General features: G+C 34.5%; 1 protein-coding gene, 1 long non-coding RNA gene and 3 other non-coding genes across 5 annotated transcripts in view; 2 read left to right on the top strand and 3 right to left on the bottom strand.

Annotated features, from left to right (window-relative positions):
• Positions 1–17,966, bottom strand: part of LOC134795393 (uncharacterized) — a 548,375-nt gene that overhangs the window by 89,281 nt on the left and 441,128 nt on the right. The gene's annotated exons all lie outside the window — the stretch shown is intronic.
• The window catches only part of LOC134795386 (collagen alpha-1(IX) chain-like), a 215,548-nt gene that overhangs the window by 68,782 nt on the left and 128,800 nt on the right, over positions 1–17,966 (top strand). The gene's annotated exons all lie outside the window — the stretch shown is intronic.
• Positions 8,392–8,464, top strand: Trnan-guu (transfer RNA asparagine (anticodon GUU)). Its single transcript has one exon. It is a non-coding gene; the product is annotated as a tRNA-Asn (tRNA).
• Trnan-guu (transfer RNA asparagine (anticodon GUU)) lies at positions 8,702–8,774 on the bottom strand. The gene has a single exon. It is a non-coding gene; the product is annotated as a tRNA-Asn (tRNA).
• Positions 8,965–9,037, bottom strand: Trnan-guu (transfer RNA asparagine (anticodon GUU)). Its single transcript has one exon. It is a non-coding gene; the product is annotated as a tRNA-Asn (tRNA).

Raw genomic sequence — 17,966 nt, forward strand, 5'->3', positions numbered from 1 at the left:
TAAATTAATTTAATACTGACCGCTCTTTATGGTAAGAGTTGCAGTTAAAATGTATCTTGAAATAGCATTTTATTAATATTCGTCAATTAAGGCGTGCCATTAGCGATGCAATCTAATCGGGAGTTTTATTCCACACGTATTTATGTTGGTACACGACCTCGATTAGGTATCCAGTGTAGTGCGTTCTGAACAGTGTTGTATGTACGTGACAACAGCAACAGTAAGTGACAATAGGAAACCAATATAACACTTTAAACTCGCGATTTGTATACATATTTAGTGGTATAAACGGGTCGGGCACTTGTCATTGTAGTTATCTGTCTATATTTTAGAAAAAGTGACCAAGAGGCCTTTAGTGGCCGGAGCCGAATAAAATGTGTAATAAAAAAAGTAATTCATTCCATACTTGTCTGTGGTCAAATATTCATTGAGTACTTTTTTTTCATTTCTCACATCACAGTTAAACTGGTAACCAGAGTGTTCGATTGTCCTGCTCCCAGCAAGCTGATGGAATAGAAGGACTGGCACGGCGCCATTCCCGCGCATGATTTATAGCATTTTAAATGCACCAACTTAAATAAGGATAAAGCCAATGAACAGCAATAAAAGTAGTAGATAAGTCCTTTATTTGTATTTTTATTGCATAAGTACCTACTGATATGATGGCATTATTTTTAAACCACATTTCAAATTTTTAAAAACCACAAAATCAAGAGATGCAACGAAATCGTACAAGTAGTCAGAAACCTGTAATTTTCTCTCCAAACTACCTACCTAACATAAATAAAATGAGTTGAAAAACAGTTATTACCAGCGTAGTTTTAGTTCCAAAAACAAGCAATCAATATTGTGATCTTTTCAACCATACTAAAATACAACTATTTACTTATGCAAGACGACGGGCAATTTGAAATGAGATATTACTGTTTAAAACGGGATAATCCCGAGAATACAGATAAAATAATATTATTATTCTCATCCTTGTCTCAAATAACCAGTGTAATTGTAACTTTGATGCCCATAATAACTATTCGTAATAGTAGATCCTAAATAGTAGGCTTCTAAAACAAGTGCACATTGCAACTGGAATCATGTGACGGCAAGACAGCTGTGCGTAGGAATCAGCGACAAATCAAATAAAATAAATGGCAAATGTCCGGTTGCGTGAAGAAAAACATATATAAATATTGCACTACTTGTACACCTAATTAATAAACAGGAAGCTAACGAAATAGGCCAGTACGTGAAAGATTAAAGTCATTTGTAAATTGAGTGTCTTAAATATTTGTAGTTTTGATATTACGCGTACCTAGCTTATTTCAAAAACCTTCTCATATTTAGTTAGCAGCTCAACCCATTCGGCACGTTTTCTTTTTTGGTGCGTGACCCTTTGATAATTGTTTTTAATAAGTTATTTGAGCTGCTTAGTTCTTAGACCGGCTAAAGTGATCTTCATTCTTTGAACTGGCCCTGATAATTTTCTAATTATAAAGAGGCAAATTTAATTATTCCTAGCCGCAAGCAACCCAGATCTTTTGATAATTGAAGCGATCTATTTTATACTTTATCAACTTTGTAATTGATTTGTCAACCTTGTTTTGTGATTTCGCGGAAAATTCAAACGAAATTACAAAATTGTTAAGTTCACTGAAGTAGTACCTAAACTTAAATTAGAAGATGGATGGCGTATTTAGTAAAGTGCTTTTGAGTTTGTCGTATTTCTTTCCTTACTTTTCGTTTCCTGTATTTAACTATTTACCGCCGACAGTTAAGGGGCCCACTGATTAACAGTCCGCCGGACGGTATCGGCCTGTCAGTTGTTCGGAACTGTCAAAATTTTGTTCTAACGACAGGCCGATACCGTCCGGCGGACTGTTAATCAGTGGGCCCCTTTAGTGCGCGCTACGGTGCTAATGTTTCAGCATTCGAACCTACCATCTATTCTACTCTTTGAATTAGTTTAGTGTATCGCAGATTTCATTAAAAAAACCCGGCCAACTGCGAGTCGGACTCGCGCACGAAGGGTTCCGTACCATTACGCAAAAAACGGCAAAAAAATCACGTTTGCTGTATGTGCCCCACTTAAATATTTATTATATTCTGTTTTTAGTATTTGTTATATCGGCAACAGAAATACATCATCTGTGAAAATTTTAACTGCCTAGCTATCACGAGATACAGCCTGGTGACAGACAGACAGACGGACAGCGGAGTCTTAGTAATAGGGTACCTTTAGGTACGGAACACTAAAAAGTCGCCATAAGAGATCAGTAATAATAAAATGATACATCACCTGCACAAACCTCCATGGCTAATAATTAATTGAACATCACCTTATAAAATAAAGTCCCCCGCCGCGTCTGTCTGTTTGTGTGTTTGTTCGCGATAAACTCAAAAACTACTGAACGGATTTTCTTGCGGTTTTCACCTATCAATAGAGTATTTTTACATGAAGGTTTTTAGGTGTATCATTCGTTACCCCGTTTGAAGCCGGGGCGGGTCGCTATTTAAGCATATTTTTTTTGATATATTTACCCACCATCACAATCAATGTACCTAGATAGATACTTGTGTAATATCCAATAACTTCTATTTTACAACTTTAGCTCATTGGAATATACATAAATTACTTGTCTACTTAACACCTTTTAGTACTCTTTAGGACACTTAAGATTTTAAGATAGAATCACTTAATATTAATTACGCCATAAACAGAGCCCGTTACATTAAAATATATCCCAGTTATTTTGCGGTTTCGTAAAACATTCAATAATAATAACCTGCTTTTTTACACACTTTTAATAGGATATTTGAACGACCCGATTCGAACTTTATTTATTTATTTATTTATTTAAGATACGTCATTTAATAGATCTAGAAACTATATGGACTAGATAATATGTCAGTATCAAATGTGACGTTTCTTCAAACAAAACGTCACTTGATACTGACACATCTAATCCATATCGCGTCTAGATCTATTAATTGACGTATCTTAAAGTTCGAATCGGGCAGCAAGACTATTTACCGGATACTGCTAAAATTTAATATTTAGAAAGACAATAAAATTAATAATTCATTTTATCAAATTTTGCATAAAATTAGATTTTTTTGTTAATACAGGCTGACTACTACATTTTAATAGATACATTTTAAAAATAGGAGTTACTAACCAGACATTACTCTTGCTGTCTTTAGATTGTGCTCGACTAACAAGATTGAAGCTATTTGTGGAGAACGAACTGTCATTTAAAGTTTGCGTGAAGTCTTTTGAGACCGTGTTTAATTAGTATGAATACTGAATTAAACTGATTAGTGTTCGGTAACTAGTTCAGATAATTTCTTGCTATTCGTATCTTGATATAAATATTTAAGCGTAAAGACTCGCAAATACATTTTATAGGGCTACCACATATCGCAGGTAGTTAAGAAGTAGCGGGGTGATATTCTAATTAAATAGAAGATTACTATGGGGCCAAAAGTAACTTTCAATTTATACTTATTTAACACCATAATAACTTTGAAAAATTTTACGGTTTAGACTCACTTGTTTTTAGACACTCCTGTATCGCGATACACGGCCGTCGTGAACGCTGCTTATTAACTTATTAACGAACGTCTGTTAGTGCTTGAGAAAGGAGACCTAGGCTCTCCGAAACATGTCGCGCGAGTGACTAAAAACAAGTGAGTCTAAACCGTAAAATTAATTAATGTTAGTACTTATGTCTCAGCAGTTTAAATTCGATTAATAACTATTTACCAATTTCCTGAGTTAAACAGCAGACCTATAGTAGTGTATTTGTTGGCGTAGCAATGAGGCTGAACCTATTAAAAGTTTTACAACGACGCATACTGTAAGCACTAAAAAGCACCATGTCGAGTGTGAAGAAAGCGTTTACGAGCGTCCACAATAAGCAAATCGCGTCATATGGTGATATTATTTGCATTTGCTTTGGTTTGAATTTCCGCACAGTATATAATTATGTACTCTTATATAAACATCACTAAGTTGTCTCTATGCATTTTTATTAAGGTAAGTACATAGTTTATTTTGCTCGGGGCAAGACAAACAGTACGAGGATTCCATACAAGTGTTTTTCTTGTCCCGGTGATAGTCTTACCCCACCTTACATGTATTTTAGTAATTATAAATTATATATGAAGACACACTTTTGGCTACGTTTGTAAAATATCCCTCAGTTCACGTTTCTCTATAAACGTGCCACGTTAAACTCTAAAATTTCAATGAAATCGTGCCAAGAAATAGGACACCGCGCGTCCACACCGACTGATTTATATCCGAGCTGGTGACACAAGACGTGTTTGATTCACACCGCTCTGCACAATTGACTTTTTCAACAGCAAACAAAGCAAAAAGCCCCGGAATCCTTTGAAAATCAACATTTATGAGATCGTAAGCGAAGGGGTTGGCCACAAATCTCTCTTGGAGTTCGCAATGTTGCCATTTCGCGCCGTCAAGAGGTGATCCTTGCAAGCATCTTAGGGTAATCCGTTAAATTTATTTACGGACTTGATATTTAAACAGTTTTAAGACGGTTTTATTTGAGATCTCAGTTTAACCAGCTTTGACTTGTTTTCAAAATAGTTTAAATTCTCTTGTCGTTGATATAGGTTCAGTGCTACACAGCGATGATTTATTTCAAAAATATTTTTTAATTTTAAAATTTGGACTTCTCGAATAGGTACTACAAATGTCTTCCAAAAACTGGCAACAATATGAAATCTTAGGTACGTGTTAATATGTCAGACAAAAATTCAAGTTTTATTAAACCCACCTGTTATATAATTGCATAGATATAGTTGTTGAGTAGGTATGTAAGTCTCGCGTAAGTACTTGTGTCATACATTATTATAGAACTTTACTGGTAACCTTTTTTTTTCAAACTATCTGCCCCTGTAGTTCTGTACGGCAGCCACCGCATTTACTTGAATCAACATTTTTAAATTTGTATTCAAATAATGCCTGTCTCATATTCTCAACTGACTGATTATTCTGACTCAGAGTCAGTCGAATAGAGAATTCAGTTTTGAAGAAAACCTATTTACATCGCAACGAGCTTGGCTTGTTATGCTCTTTGAAGTATAAATTTATGATTTCATGCTTGCTTCTTTAAGTGAACGTCAGCGCAACACAGAATAGTGCATGTCATATTTTCTATTTTTGAGGCACTGTGTGCAATAAAGTTATTAAAACAGATTCAATTTATAAAGAACTTTTAGTACTGTGTGATTTTATAGTAAAATGCAGGTTTTGGGAGAATAAGTTTACTAGACGTAACAACGGGGAGACATGTACATAATTTAAAAATGAATAGTTTTAAAAGTGTTTTTAGCATTGTAAAGTGGATTTAGTCTAATATATAAAAGGATTACACCCGTATAAACTTTATTTTTTATTTCGTTATGTGAAGCAAAGCTTATAATTAAACAGAAAGGTCAGAAGATAAGAAGTATGTACTATTTTGATACCACTTCACAATACAACGCAAGTGATTAGTTCGTTCTAACAATAGTACGAGTGTGCTATCTTTCTCATCGTGTTGGGAAAGTCTTAATAAAGGCCAATTAGCGCACGTTAAATTAAAGCTCATTGGCTCCTGTTAATTTAGCAGCCTAATTAAGAGGTGTCGGTGGAAACGTACAGTTCCATCAACTCCAGAACTTCCAGCTGCGGAAGTTACAGTGGGAACTGCGGCGGGAAAGTTTTTAGACGTTTGATTTGCGAAATCTGTACAGAAAAATTAGATAAAGGCTAAGCGTTATGGGAAAGTTACATACTCGGGACTTAAGCCGACCACCGACGCCGACCGCCGGACGATATCGGCCTGTCAGTTAGAACAAAAATATGACAGTTCCGAACAACTGACAGGCCGATATCGTCCGGCGGACTGTTAGTCAGTGGTCGGCTTTAGTTTCCTGATGTGGCAGAATACTAATTTTAACCCGAACAATAATTGGCAGTAGACATTACTATTTTTCCACACAATTTATCACAGTTATAAGCTAAAATAATTTTCAACATGTTTCAACAGTGTTTCAGCATTGATGTCGTGTGCAAATTCAAATCTTGTCTAAAGCTTTACGTTCCGAATTTAACAGATAAGTAAACGGTCTATTTGAGAGATGTAACGACGTCTAAATGTTGTGCACCTGAAAGGGTTAATTTAGTCAGCATAACTTGATTTACCATAATAAGTTTCTCGGAATGATCATGCATTATCGTAAGAAGTACCCTCTACGATCGTACCAATATTATAAATGTGAAAGATGATAACTTTAAGGCGTTATAGTCATAAACACGCCACAAGCTTCAATTAGCTATCTGTTATTATGACACATGGAGATCAAAGATAAATAAATTAGTTGAGGCTTGTAAAAATGTATGAATAAGGGGGTTAGACGTTCCTCCTTCATGGAAAAATGGCTGACATGTAAAAACATGTATTTTTAACACTCATACGACCTTACAATATATTTACTGATTACGATATATGCTCGGTACTCTCACAAAGAAAATGCTCCAAAAGCAATTAATTGTGTCACGTGATACGTCATTGGTTTGGCTCGAAGAGGCATGAAAGAGGGTATTTTGTGTATTCAATACCTAACGGACAACAAAGCGAGTGTGGCCACGACACTTCGCTAGAATCCACTGTCTAATCATGACAATGATCTATCTATATTATTATATATCAAGTTACAAAAATATTTCAAAAAAGTGGTTTGCTTTGAGCTTGAAAGTGTTTCCGGTTTCCGTAGTGGAAATTGTATTTAAATGTAATTTTATGCACCCTATGCTTTCAATTGTATGTATATGAATTGTCTAAAATCGATTTAATATTTATAAATTAAATATACGGTAATACATGCATGAATCGGTTATTGAAAACTGATGATGTGAACAATAATATGTAATCATTTAAAAGAAAAACAATGTGTTTGCTAAGAAAACAACAGAGTAATCAGGTGCCTTATATAATGAAATGTCTCCTTATATTAATTTACCACACGTGAACCAACATAATACTCGACGCATAACAACTTTAGTTCGGTGTATCGCAAAACAACATTAGTTGTAATATGTTTAGGCACTGGCTTTCCGTGCACCAAAACGGGAACAAAAAATAGTGTAATACTATTTTAATTGTTTAACTTTCATTTTATTTTGTTTCTTTTTAAGTATTTCTTTGGCTTTGTAACTTTAAATTTGTATTTTGATATGGGTGTACAACTGTACGTGTTGCCTGTAATAAAACTTTATTTATTTTATTTTTTATTTTTAGCAATAAAGGATTGCCATGTTATTGTGCAGCGGTAATTTTATTCGTCTCGATTATAGGAATATGTGCAAAATGTCTTGAATAGTTTTTTATAAAAATCGACATTGATGTCACTTTAGAGTTTAATATGATTTTACTTGTCTTGTTATACAGTCACGGAATTTCATTTATGCACCATTTAATATCTTGTCTCTCGGACAGTTGAAAGTTGCTAGAGAATTTCATTTCTGTCTTAATGTTTCGTACCCTGTCACGGAAGCAATAGTATGTGCTACTGTGACAAGGTACGAAACATTACAGAAATCAAATTCCCTGACCGTACCTACTCTATAGTGTTTACGTATTTTAATGTTGTGGTCTACGTGAGAGGTGTTTTGTCCTGATAGATGTTTAAATGTGAAAAATCTAGTGATAAATAAATAAGAGCCACCTGTATCAATAATAAATAATAATAATTATATTTTGGGGAAGCGCTGGGGGCCGATTTTTGAATTTCGAGCGTTCGATTTCGTCCCTCGAAAAACGGTGGAAAACGGCGAAATGCTAATTTTTGAAATACGAGCGATAGAAATTGGGAATCGAGTGGTATTGACCACTCGTTTTCAATTCTATTAGTAGAATTTAAATGCCGGGTACTGGAGATATTATTTAACGAAATACACGAAATCGCGCGGTCGGAATTAAAAAATCAGCCCCCAGGTGTCGCGGATTCAAACCCCGGCTCGTACCAATGAGTTTTTCGGAACTTATGTACGAAATATCATTTGATATTTGCCAGTCGCTTTTCGGTGAAGGAAAACATCGTGAGGAAACTGGACTAATCCCAATAAGGTTTAGTTTCCCCTCTGGGTTGGAAGGTCAGATGGCAGTCGCTTTCATAAAAACTAGTGCCTACGTCAAATCATGAGATTAGTTGTCAAGCGGAACCCAGGCTCCCTAAGCCGTGGCAAAATGCCGGGATAACGCGAGGAAGAAGAAGAATAACTATATTTTGGATACTTATACGGTCAAGCTATTCTCCTGCTGAGCTAATACATTTTTTTTATTCGACATACGTATACCTATTGTCAAATTCAGCGAGTCCCACAACGCCTCCGTGGCGCAATGGCTAGCGCGTTCGGCTGTTAACCGAAAGGTTGGTGGTTCGAGCCCACCCGGGGGCGAATATTTTGTCTTCGTTTTATAAACTACTACCCTTATTTGAATTGATTACCTAGATAACGTTTGGCAGATGCCGTATTTGCAGCAATACTAATGTGACAATACTATGACAGGTATTAGATAGGTTAATTAAGATTATTTTTATATTTACGTACCAAGTTCTGTTATCTAGGTAATTATTTATTATCTAGGTAATTAATTCAAATAAGGGTAGTTTATAAAAACTAAGACAAAATATTCGCCCCCGGGTGGGCTCGCACCACCAACCTTTCGGTTAACAGCCGAACGCGCTAACCATTGCGCCACGGAGGCGTTGAACAATTTACTGAAACCAGTTGTTCTTTGTAAGAAACGTACATATTAAAGTAAAATAAAATCATTTTATTCAACCTACACAGTACACACCTCTCCAAAGTTGACCTTTTATTACTGAGATGAAGATTTTTCTAACTTACATCATTAATTCATTTTAGAACATTTTAGAAAAATAACATAAAACAATCGCCCCCGGGTGGGCTCGAACCACCAACCTTTCGGTTAACAGCCGAACGCGCTAACCATTGCGCCACGGAGGCGGCAAGATGCTGAACGAATTTCACTGGTGCTTCAAATCGCTCAAAAATATTGGAGAGATAAAAGCGACACAAACGTTCTAATTTTAGCTCTCACTATCAAGAATTTTAACTAATATACCGGCTTCGTTGACCTTTGGCAAGGGACCCGGTATATATTAATTTTATATTTTACAAAGCTTTTGTGTAGAATTAGTTTTAGTAACAATCCATTGAATCGATAAAACCAATTCTGGATAGTAATTATTATGATTTTTATGCAAGTATCTCAGTTATTCATTCATAAAACGGAGTCTGTTTTGTGTCATTCCATACAAAGTGCGTCACAAAACTGTGATTTTTTTAATCAATGGTCATTGGGATTATTCTGAAAACCTTTCCATTTTTAGAAATGAAAACTTCTTTAGCGGCGCTGAGCACTTTTTCTGATGGGGAAAAAATGTTAAACTCGCGACAGCGTAAGACGTGACGTCCCATGTGACGGACACTGTTACAAAGTCATTGAGTTTTTCTTTTTTGATTTAAATGCCATCTAGTGAGTTTCTGTCAAACTGGTACTAATATAACTCTATTACTCACAGTGATGTGCTTAGGGGTTTCAAGTAATGCGACGAAATAACGCTAGATGGCTTTAACCTCAATTATACATAGTGCTGCAGACATTTTGCACTAGACGGCGCTGTTATTAATATTTTGAGTTACAATGTCATTGCGTTTTCACTTCTGCCGGCACTCCCGGAGTGCAACCCGTTGTTTCTTTTTTATCTCCGTTTACATTATGTGAACTTAACCTTTTTTAACCTTGTTACTATCAAATATTTATCTACACACTAATATCAGTATCGATTATCACATAATATAATATCTTATCGGAGTTTTGTGTAACTATTAATGACAGATAACGATTTAAATATAAAATCCAGAAAAATACAAAGGTTATTATTTTAAATATTACATTGTACAGGTACCTAAAATGTAAAAGTAAATTTATTTAAGGAATTACTAACTAAACTATAAATCTCGTTGGGCTAATTTTCAAAAGCTAAAAAAATGGACGCAAATACAATCTTGGAAAACATCTCTTCCTCGCTTTCATATATTTCCTTATGCAATACAATCCATAAAGAAAACATGACGAAACACTACATAACATCAGTATCAAGCGAACCTCTCCTCATTTCATATTCCAAGAAACACAACACACATTTTACTACAAAATACGTCTCTCTGGAGGATTCTAGAACACTGTGCATTTTCTTTCAATGAAACCTAACGCACGCCGAATCCCAGGGGAGCTAGGGGAGTTGTGAGCTCTAGTGATAGGTAGGTACTGAATACTACGGGTCTATACTTACTGGGTCGCATAATAATTGATTGTCCTAAATATGTAATGTTACACATAAAACTCATTTCGCATAATTGTTATTGTACAACTACCAACATTTCTGAAAAATTATAAAACAAACCTAACGTAACGTACCCTATTCTACACAACCTATGCAAAATATTTTTCAAAATACTTTCTGTTTAAGCTGGAGGTAGCTGGTTGATCTTCTAATTCTAAAAAAAGAAAAATTCTAAGAAAAATTACGCGAAAGGAGTTTTATGAGAAACATTACATTTATAGGACAATCAATTATTTTACGACAAGATAGGCACCTGAATACTACGCATACATTTTTTTTATCCCAAATCAATTTTTAATTGCGCCTTAATCTTTGCTATTTTAGTTAAACATCTACCCCCTTATTCATAAACGTCTATTAAAATTGACAAGCCGATAATAATCGTTTGTCCCTTTCCGACGTATCGGTATGATGGAAAGGGACAAACGATTATTATCGGCTTGTCAACTTTAGTAAACGTTTATGAATAAGGGGGCTAGGTAGTACAGATGTAGTGCATAATTATTTTACATCGTATTTTAACGGAAACTTACGAACGTGTTATTTCAGTCAGACTCGGTACAAAAAGTACTGACATTGAGTGAACTAGCACGACAAATATGTTTCCGATAAAATACGATGTAAAACAATTATGCACCACATCTGTAGTCAAATATTGCTAGTTTAATATCTAATCAAATTAATTTCTACAGATAATTTGTATTTTATTCAAACTTAACTAAAAATTTAAATACTTACATTATTTTTCATCTTAAAATTTATATTTTATAGAAAACTAGGGTTACACTAGAACACTAACGTTTGTTATTTATAAATTAATGCATGTACATAAGTAGATAGTTTTTAACTTTTTCGCCGCCACGTCACTGAAGTAAAAAAGTGTCATCAAAGTCATGTCAAAAATCGCACGTAATACATATCAAGTCGTGACGTGTGGGGCACTAAATGTACTGACTTTATATCAAGTCAATGGCGGCAAAAAGGTTAAAAGATAATAAACAGTTTTTTTAAGTGTCATGCAAACATTACGAAATATATTTACAGCCACGTGAGATCTCTTGCAAAAATAGTGTCATAATCAGTAAGCATGTTTGCAATGCTCACTATTAAGTATCAGCGTTGCTACATCAAGCTGATTAGACCTGCCCGGCCTTTGTTGTCATAATTACCTTTATTAGTTTAAAACACCGCAGCGAATATCTAACTACATATTAATTATAGTTTTAAAGATAACATTTAATCGATATTTCGTGCGGCAATTATTAGGCACTCCTAAAAATTCTTGCCAAAGTAATGTTATCTTGTCCTTTCCTCCTCAATATTTTAGTAATTTACTAATGTGTGTATATTGTATCAATTTTATTTTCCTTGGCTCTACTGATAGGAAGCAACGACAAGGCTAGAGACAAAGTTGAAGCTTTCATATTTAGCAACAACTTTTATTAAACCTCTTTATTATAGGTACCAAAGACATATGTAACTTCGTATAAGACGAATAAAGTCTAAGGAAAAAACGTGCCTCAGAATTCAAGTAAAAGTCATTCTCGGATAGATGGCGCACACACCTTTAGCCTATCCTCGGCTAGATGGCGTGACGACACCGTGTCATATTTAACAATTTTAACACATAGATATCAGTGAATGAACATGGATCAAAATGATATAAAAATAATAAAATCATTTATCCATATCTATAATACATTTTTTGATAACTTTATACGTTTTCATTTTGAGTTTTAGTCATGTGTCGATAGATGGCAGTAAATTTACAGTGACTACAAAATTTATAATGACAGGACCCCTCTATACTATCTATTCTTTTTGTAGGTACTCATCAGGAAATTAGACGGCAAAAGAGAATTTCGTTCCTACGCACATAGCTTTAAAAAGGAAACAAATCTCTTTGTGCGAGTGAATTTCGATGCATTTTGGCAAAAAAATTCAAATACTCTGAAGAGTAGGTTGATTGAAATAGTAACAACAATAGAATACTCCTTACCATATTTGCTACAAAGGAAATTTGATTTAGAGCGTTTCTATAACAAGCCCGAGTGCTTCTCTTTGTATCGTTCAATTTTCTGTGAGGACTTCACATCTCGCATGCGTGTGTATTAGAAAATTGAACGTTATTCACAAGGAATAAGGTTTTTTTTCACAATCTACGCTTCAAGCAGATACGAGTTTGTGGAACAAGCCGTTATTGTATAGTGGAAATAGGTTCTGAAAAAACGTTCACTAAAAGTCGTCTCAATTTGAATTGCTGGTTATCAAACGCATGGGTTGATGAAGTTGTTTTAATTTCATGAGAAACTTAGGTAACGTTTTTAAATTTAATTTTAAATTCGTCCTCGTAAATGAATATGAAATTGATAGTAGGTTTTGGTTTTATAAAATAATTAAGAGTACTGAACCGTCTAGAACGGTAAACTGGAATTCGATCTAAATGCTGAGTTTTCATTCACAAGATTCCCTATATTTTCTATCTCTCGAGTTTAGTACTATATTACCCGATTCCTGAATTCAATTAATGCGATTATTGCGATTATTTCGCTTATAACAAGATATGATTGATAATTTCTACAAGCGAATTTATATTTTTCTAAAACCTTTTTAAATTATATTACCAGTCCTCAGAAACATTATGCTTTACTTGTGTCGTTATATAAAATATACGCTAGGATGATTCAGAAGATGTGAACAACAAGATCCCTGCGGATTAAGTAAATTATGAGCTAGAATTAGTATTAAAGAAATTTCTATATTCAAATTCAAACAAAGGCAATCTGGCAGTAAATCTTGATTATATCGCGCTTATTCATAAACCTAAATGCGTTCACCAATTAGCTCACAGCTGCTGTTAATTTGTCTGAAATTCGCATGCACTGCGGAGTGCAGCTTAAGGGGAATGTATTACAAAATTTGCATATAAGACTCATTCGACGTAACGAATACTGCACTTGTACGGGGTAAAATTTAGCAAGTGATCAGAAATAAAAACAGAGGGCTTAAAATTTTAAGGAATATCTTTATTCTTTTGTTTTTTTAGTAAAAACAATGTCTAAATTTGGTTACCTGTTATAAGCCTAAATTAGCTATTAATCGTTTGTCTTAATATCTGTAATTTTGACTTATGTATTTGTAAGATAGGGATAAAACATAAATAAACTAATTGAGGCTTGTAAAGTTTTATTAATAAGGGGTTTAGATCGAACATAAGTAAGCCACGAATAAAATATTCTGTTTGGATTTAAAATATGTATTACGAATGAATGTGGAGGGAAAACCGAGGAAAAGGGCATTGGACTGTGTGACAGGTGATATGAAATGAACGCAAGTGAATGATGAGATGACGGGCGAGAGAGAGGTATGGAAGAAAAAGGCATGCTGCGCTGACTCCAAATGAATGGAATAAGGGCAAGCGAATGATGATTTAAAATATTTACCTTTGCAAATATATTTAATTTATTACCTTTGCCTTGCTATAGCAATCAGTAAAAAAGTCAATAATATTATGTCTGAAGTCACCCTCTGGGTTTAAAATTAGGTTTCAATATTTTTGGAACAGCGTTTAGCGCTGGTAAAATGGAAAATTTGGATGGCTCCAGCACACAATACTAACTGATATGAGCAAATTAAACTAATCGCGTTATTCATTAACGCGTTACTGGCCTGAATTAGCTACGAATCGTTTGTCTTTATCTGTCGTTTTGACTTATGCATTTGTAAGAAAGGGATAAAACATACTAAATCAGGCCCGTAAAGTTTTATGAATAAGGTGGTAAGTTAATTACGTGTGAAACATGATATGGGCCTTAAAACGATGTGAAGCGCCTATTAATTAACTTTTAAATGAACAGAGAAAATTACAAATTTATCTTATTAATAACCAGCTATGGCACGATGAACTCGCCTGACATTTTGCATACGCAATTCACTTTCAACGTATCTGATATTTCATGCAAAAATGACAATTAAAGTCGATTATTTAGCCTAAGGCATAGCAAAAACGGTTTTCTTGAATTACTTATTCCGGAAGTTAATGTTCTACTTGTATGATTAAAAACATTTATGTGGACAAATTAATTTTTAATTAAGTCATAGTTATGAAGAAAAATTCGGAATAATGACACTTTAAACTTTCGCGTTTTGTACACATATTCAATTACACAAACGGGTCTAACGCGATATAATTTCATCGTTTTTACTTTAAATTTCCGACGTTTCAGCTGAGTTGCACCAGCTGTGGTCACGGAAAGACATTCAATTAGGATGGTATTATCTTTAATTCAAATGATGATATTAAAATCGGTTGCAGGATCATCCATAAAAAATTGGCTTTTAAAAGCCCACCTCTCGTTGGTGACACTGACGATCATGATGCTGATGATGAATGATGAAGATTGACTGTTACTAAAGAAACTCTTCAACAAAACAATATGAGTTTGAGCTCTAATTATGCGAACACAACACATCCCTTTAACGGCCACAGCTAAGCATCTTTGCTCGTTTTGCCAATCAACAACTGACATTGTTCTTGACTGGATATTTTTCACTGCGCCAATTTGTTTAGTCGCTACAATGACGTCTTTCATTTCTTTTATCCAACTCAAAGAACTTTATCCCGATTGCTGTTTGAAAGAATAAAGCAAAGCTGTGTCAGTGAAAAATATGCTTAGACGTCTTTATGATTGCTGCTTTGTGACGATATTATTATTTTTTTGGAATAACGAGCATAACAATTTAATAAATTGGCGCGCAATGAAACCTTATCGTTTGAAATATTGTCTTCAATTGTAATGAATTGATGATTCACGAAATTATGAAATTTTTATATTCCAATAATTTAAAACGTTTAAAGTTAAGGTGTTTTTGAGGCGAGAATGCCATTTGTTAGTGGAACATTTAATTAAAGGCATGGCGGGGTAACATGACAACAATTTTCGCCATACGGTGCTTGTATGGCGAAAATTTCCTGGGGTGAAATTTACAATACAATTAAGTAGGTACCTATCTATACATTCGACAAATTTATAACTACTGTAGGTTGAATGGCGGCGTCGATATATTATTATTATAATATATATTTGGCTCTGAAGTTCAAAGTCAAATCCATAACTGTACATATTTACATTTCCGCCCCCATACCTTCCCAAAGGGCCAACCTCCAACAATCGCTTTGTTAATTTAATTCAAAAATTGGGGTTCATTAGGTGACAATAAAATTAAATTCTCTGTTTGTTTTTCAAACGCACTGTCACGTATGTGGCTTAATAAGCGAGCCTCGTTAGAATTTATGGCTCCTACGAACGACCCGAAAATTAGGCACAATTTCGTTCACCTGACCCAATGTTTACAAAGACAACAGCCCTGAATTAAACCAATTTTGATGGATCTCCGAGCCCCTGCTCACATATTTGTGACAAGTGTATTTCAATGAACGTCCAGGGGTCGTCTTTAATTGGTTCATGTTATAATGGGACGTCACGGGCATAATAATACGTCTGGTGTTCTGTACATGACAAAGGTACAATTAGTTAACGTTTGGCGTTGTTACCGTTAGACAAAGTATATAACACGCTGTTTGGGTGATTGTGGGTCCAATCATCAGCAAAAGGTTCACTAAAAACGTAGGAACAAACATCAAAGATACCACTTCCATTTATATGTTAATCCTGAAAATGGCTGGCCATGGGAGTGTTAGATCAAAAGACAACATATCCAGTTGCATTTATTTAACGAATATATTATAACGCTCGTATCAATGGGATTACAATATTTTTTTCACATAAGTAACTTCGTGCTTTATGATAAAGAGCAAAATTGATGTAACGTGGGTGTCAAGTTTCACGATTTCACTCAGTTCTGGAAACACGAGCTAATAGATATATGTTTTCGCTATAGAATTTTATTTACGGTTATTTATTTGAAAGTAAACCTTAACTACCTTTTTTGTACTTTAATTTAATGGAAGTATTCAATTTAATGGAATTATTTCTATAACCTAACTTTATATTTATTATAACTTGTACATATTTTGCGTAAATTATTTCAAATTCTACTTTCAAATAATCTACACAAGGCTAAATAGGGCGCGTTAAAATATGAATAAAGATGACCCTAATGAAGTCAAGATATAAAAGAACTAAAGCATGGAACGGTTTTTAATTATGCACAGGGGTCCTTAAATCTTAAGGACGTAATAAAAATATTTAGTAGTCCAAAGTTGCGGGGTTTATAAGTACCTACGGGTATCTTTTGATATAATTTAAGTAGACACTTTCCTGAATTTAGCTCGATCCCCGGAGAGCGGAAGAAATGTGGAGATTTTTGGAATGGAATCCGCTTTTGTACTCAAGGAGTTCTCATCGCTGTAGGACCTCTTAATAACTTTGCATATTAATTTGCACGTGGTTTACCCTGTTTACGTGAAGCAGCTAAAGTTAAACAGCAATGATTGTGCAAAACTCGACGAAATTATTTAAAATTCTTCAGGATTTTTAGTTTTTTACTACGTCAATGATTTTTAGCGTTTAAGAAATTGCATTTATAAATAAAGTTCTAAATTAAAATTAATATGTAAAATAAGCTGTGATGTTTTCTAATAAGTAACTGCATACGATCGTTAAATTTTACTTATTTAGGTACTTATTTACTCCTCTGGCGCAGCGACCCAAAGTGTGTCTTGGCCTCCAACATTGATCCCGGTCCTGTGCAGTTTGTCGCCAGTCTTCAACCTTAAATTTTAATACACCTAGATGAAAAATATATATATATATTAGTACCTATAAAGGCTTATAACTTCTTGATATTCTTCCTGAATATCCTGATAACTTGTATAGTCCCCATGCATGTTATTTTTCAAGCCTTGATTTTGATGGATTTTAATGTGCTCACTACCACATGTAGCAAGTACCTATATGAAAGTTTTGTTCCAGGAACGATCAATTCATGTTCCTACTCGCTCGTTTAGTGATTGCTAGAAACAATAACCGTTGTAATCGATGATTGATTCCTAGTAATCCTAGTAATAATTATTCATATGTTATTGCATAAGAAATGGTCCTTTGTTATACGGAATAATATTTATTCCTGTTATTTGACTTGAAACTGATTGACGACTCGTATGTGTATTTACATGTCGTCTGCGTATGGCAACCTCCGGAAATCAAAGCCCTTTGTTTGCCCTTTTCAACCTGCTAACAATTCTAAGGGTTTGCAAATGCATCCCAATCAGTTCCCACTAACACAAACGTGGTCTGAACAGAAATAAAGCAGCTCATTTGCGACCTGCTTCGTTGGTAATCACTTACCGCTAACGAGCTGCTAACAACTAGGTACAGATTATGCTTGCATTTTAGCAGCTGACGTGCGTTGATCAGAAATAGTCTTTATTCTTAAGGTGGTACGAGCTATAGATATTTTGCCGGAATTTAACACGGTAGTTATAGAGTCCCTTGCGTAGACTCCACATTATTAAGCATTATGACATTTATGACTTTGTGGGCACCACACGTAGGCGGTCTTAA

The sequence above is a fragment of the Cydia splendana genome, chromosome 12 (assembly GCF_910591565.1).
Source record: "Cydia splendana chromosome 12, ilCydSple1.2, whole genome shotgun sequence".
NCBI classification, from domain to species: domain Eukaryota; kingdom Metazoa; phylum Arthropoda; class Insecta; order Lepidoptera; family Tortricidae; genus Cydia; species Cydia splendana.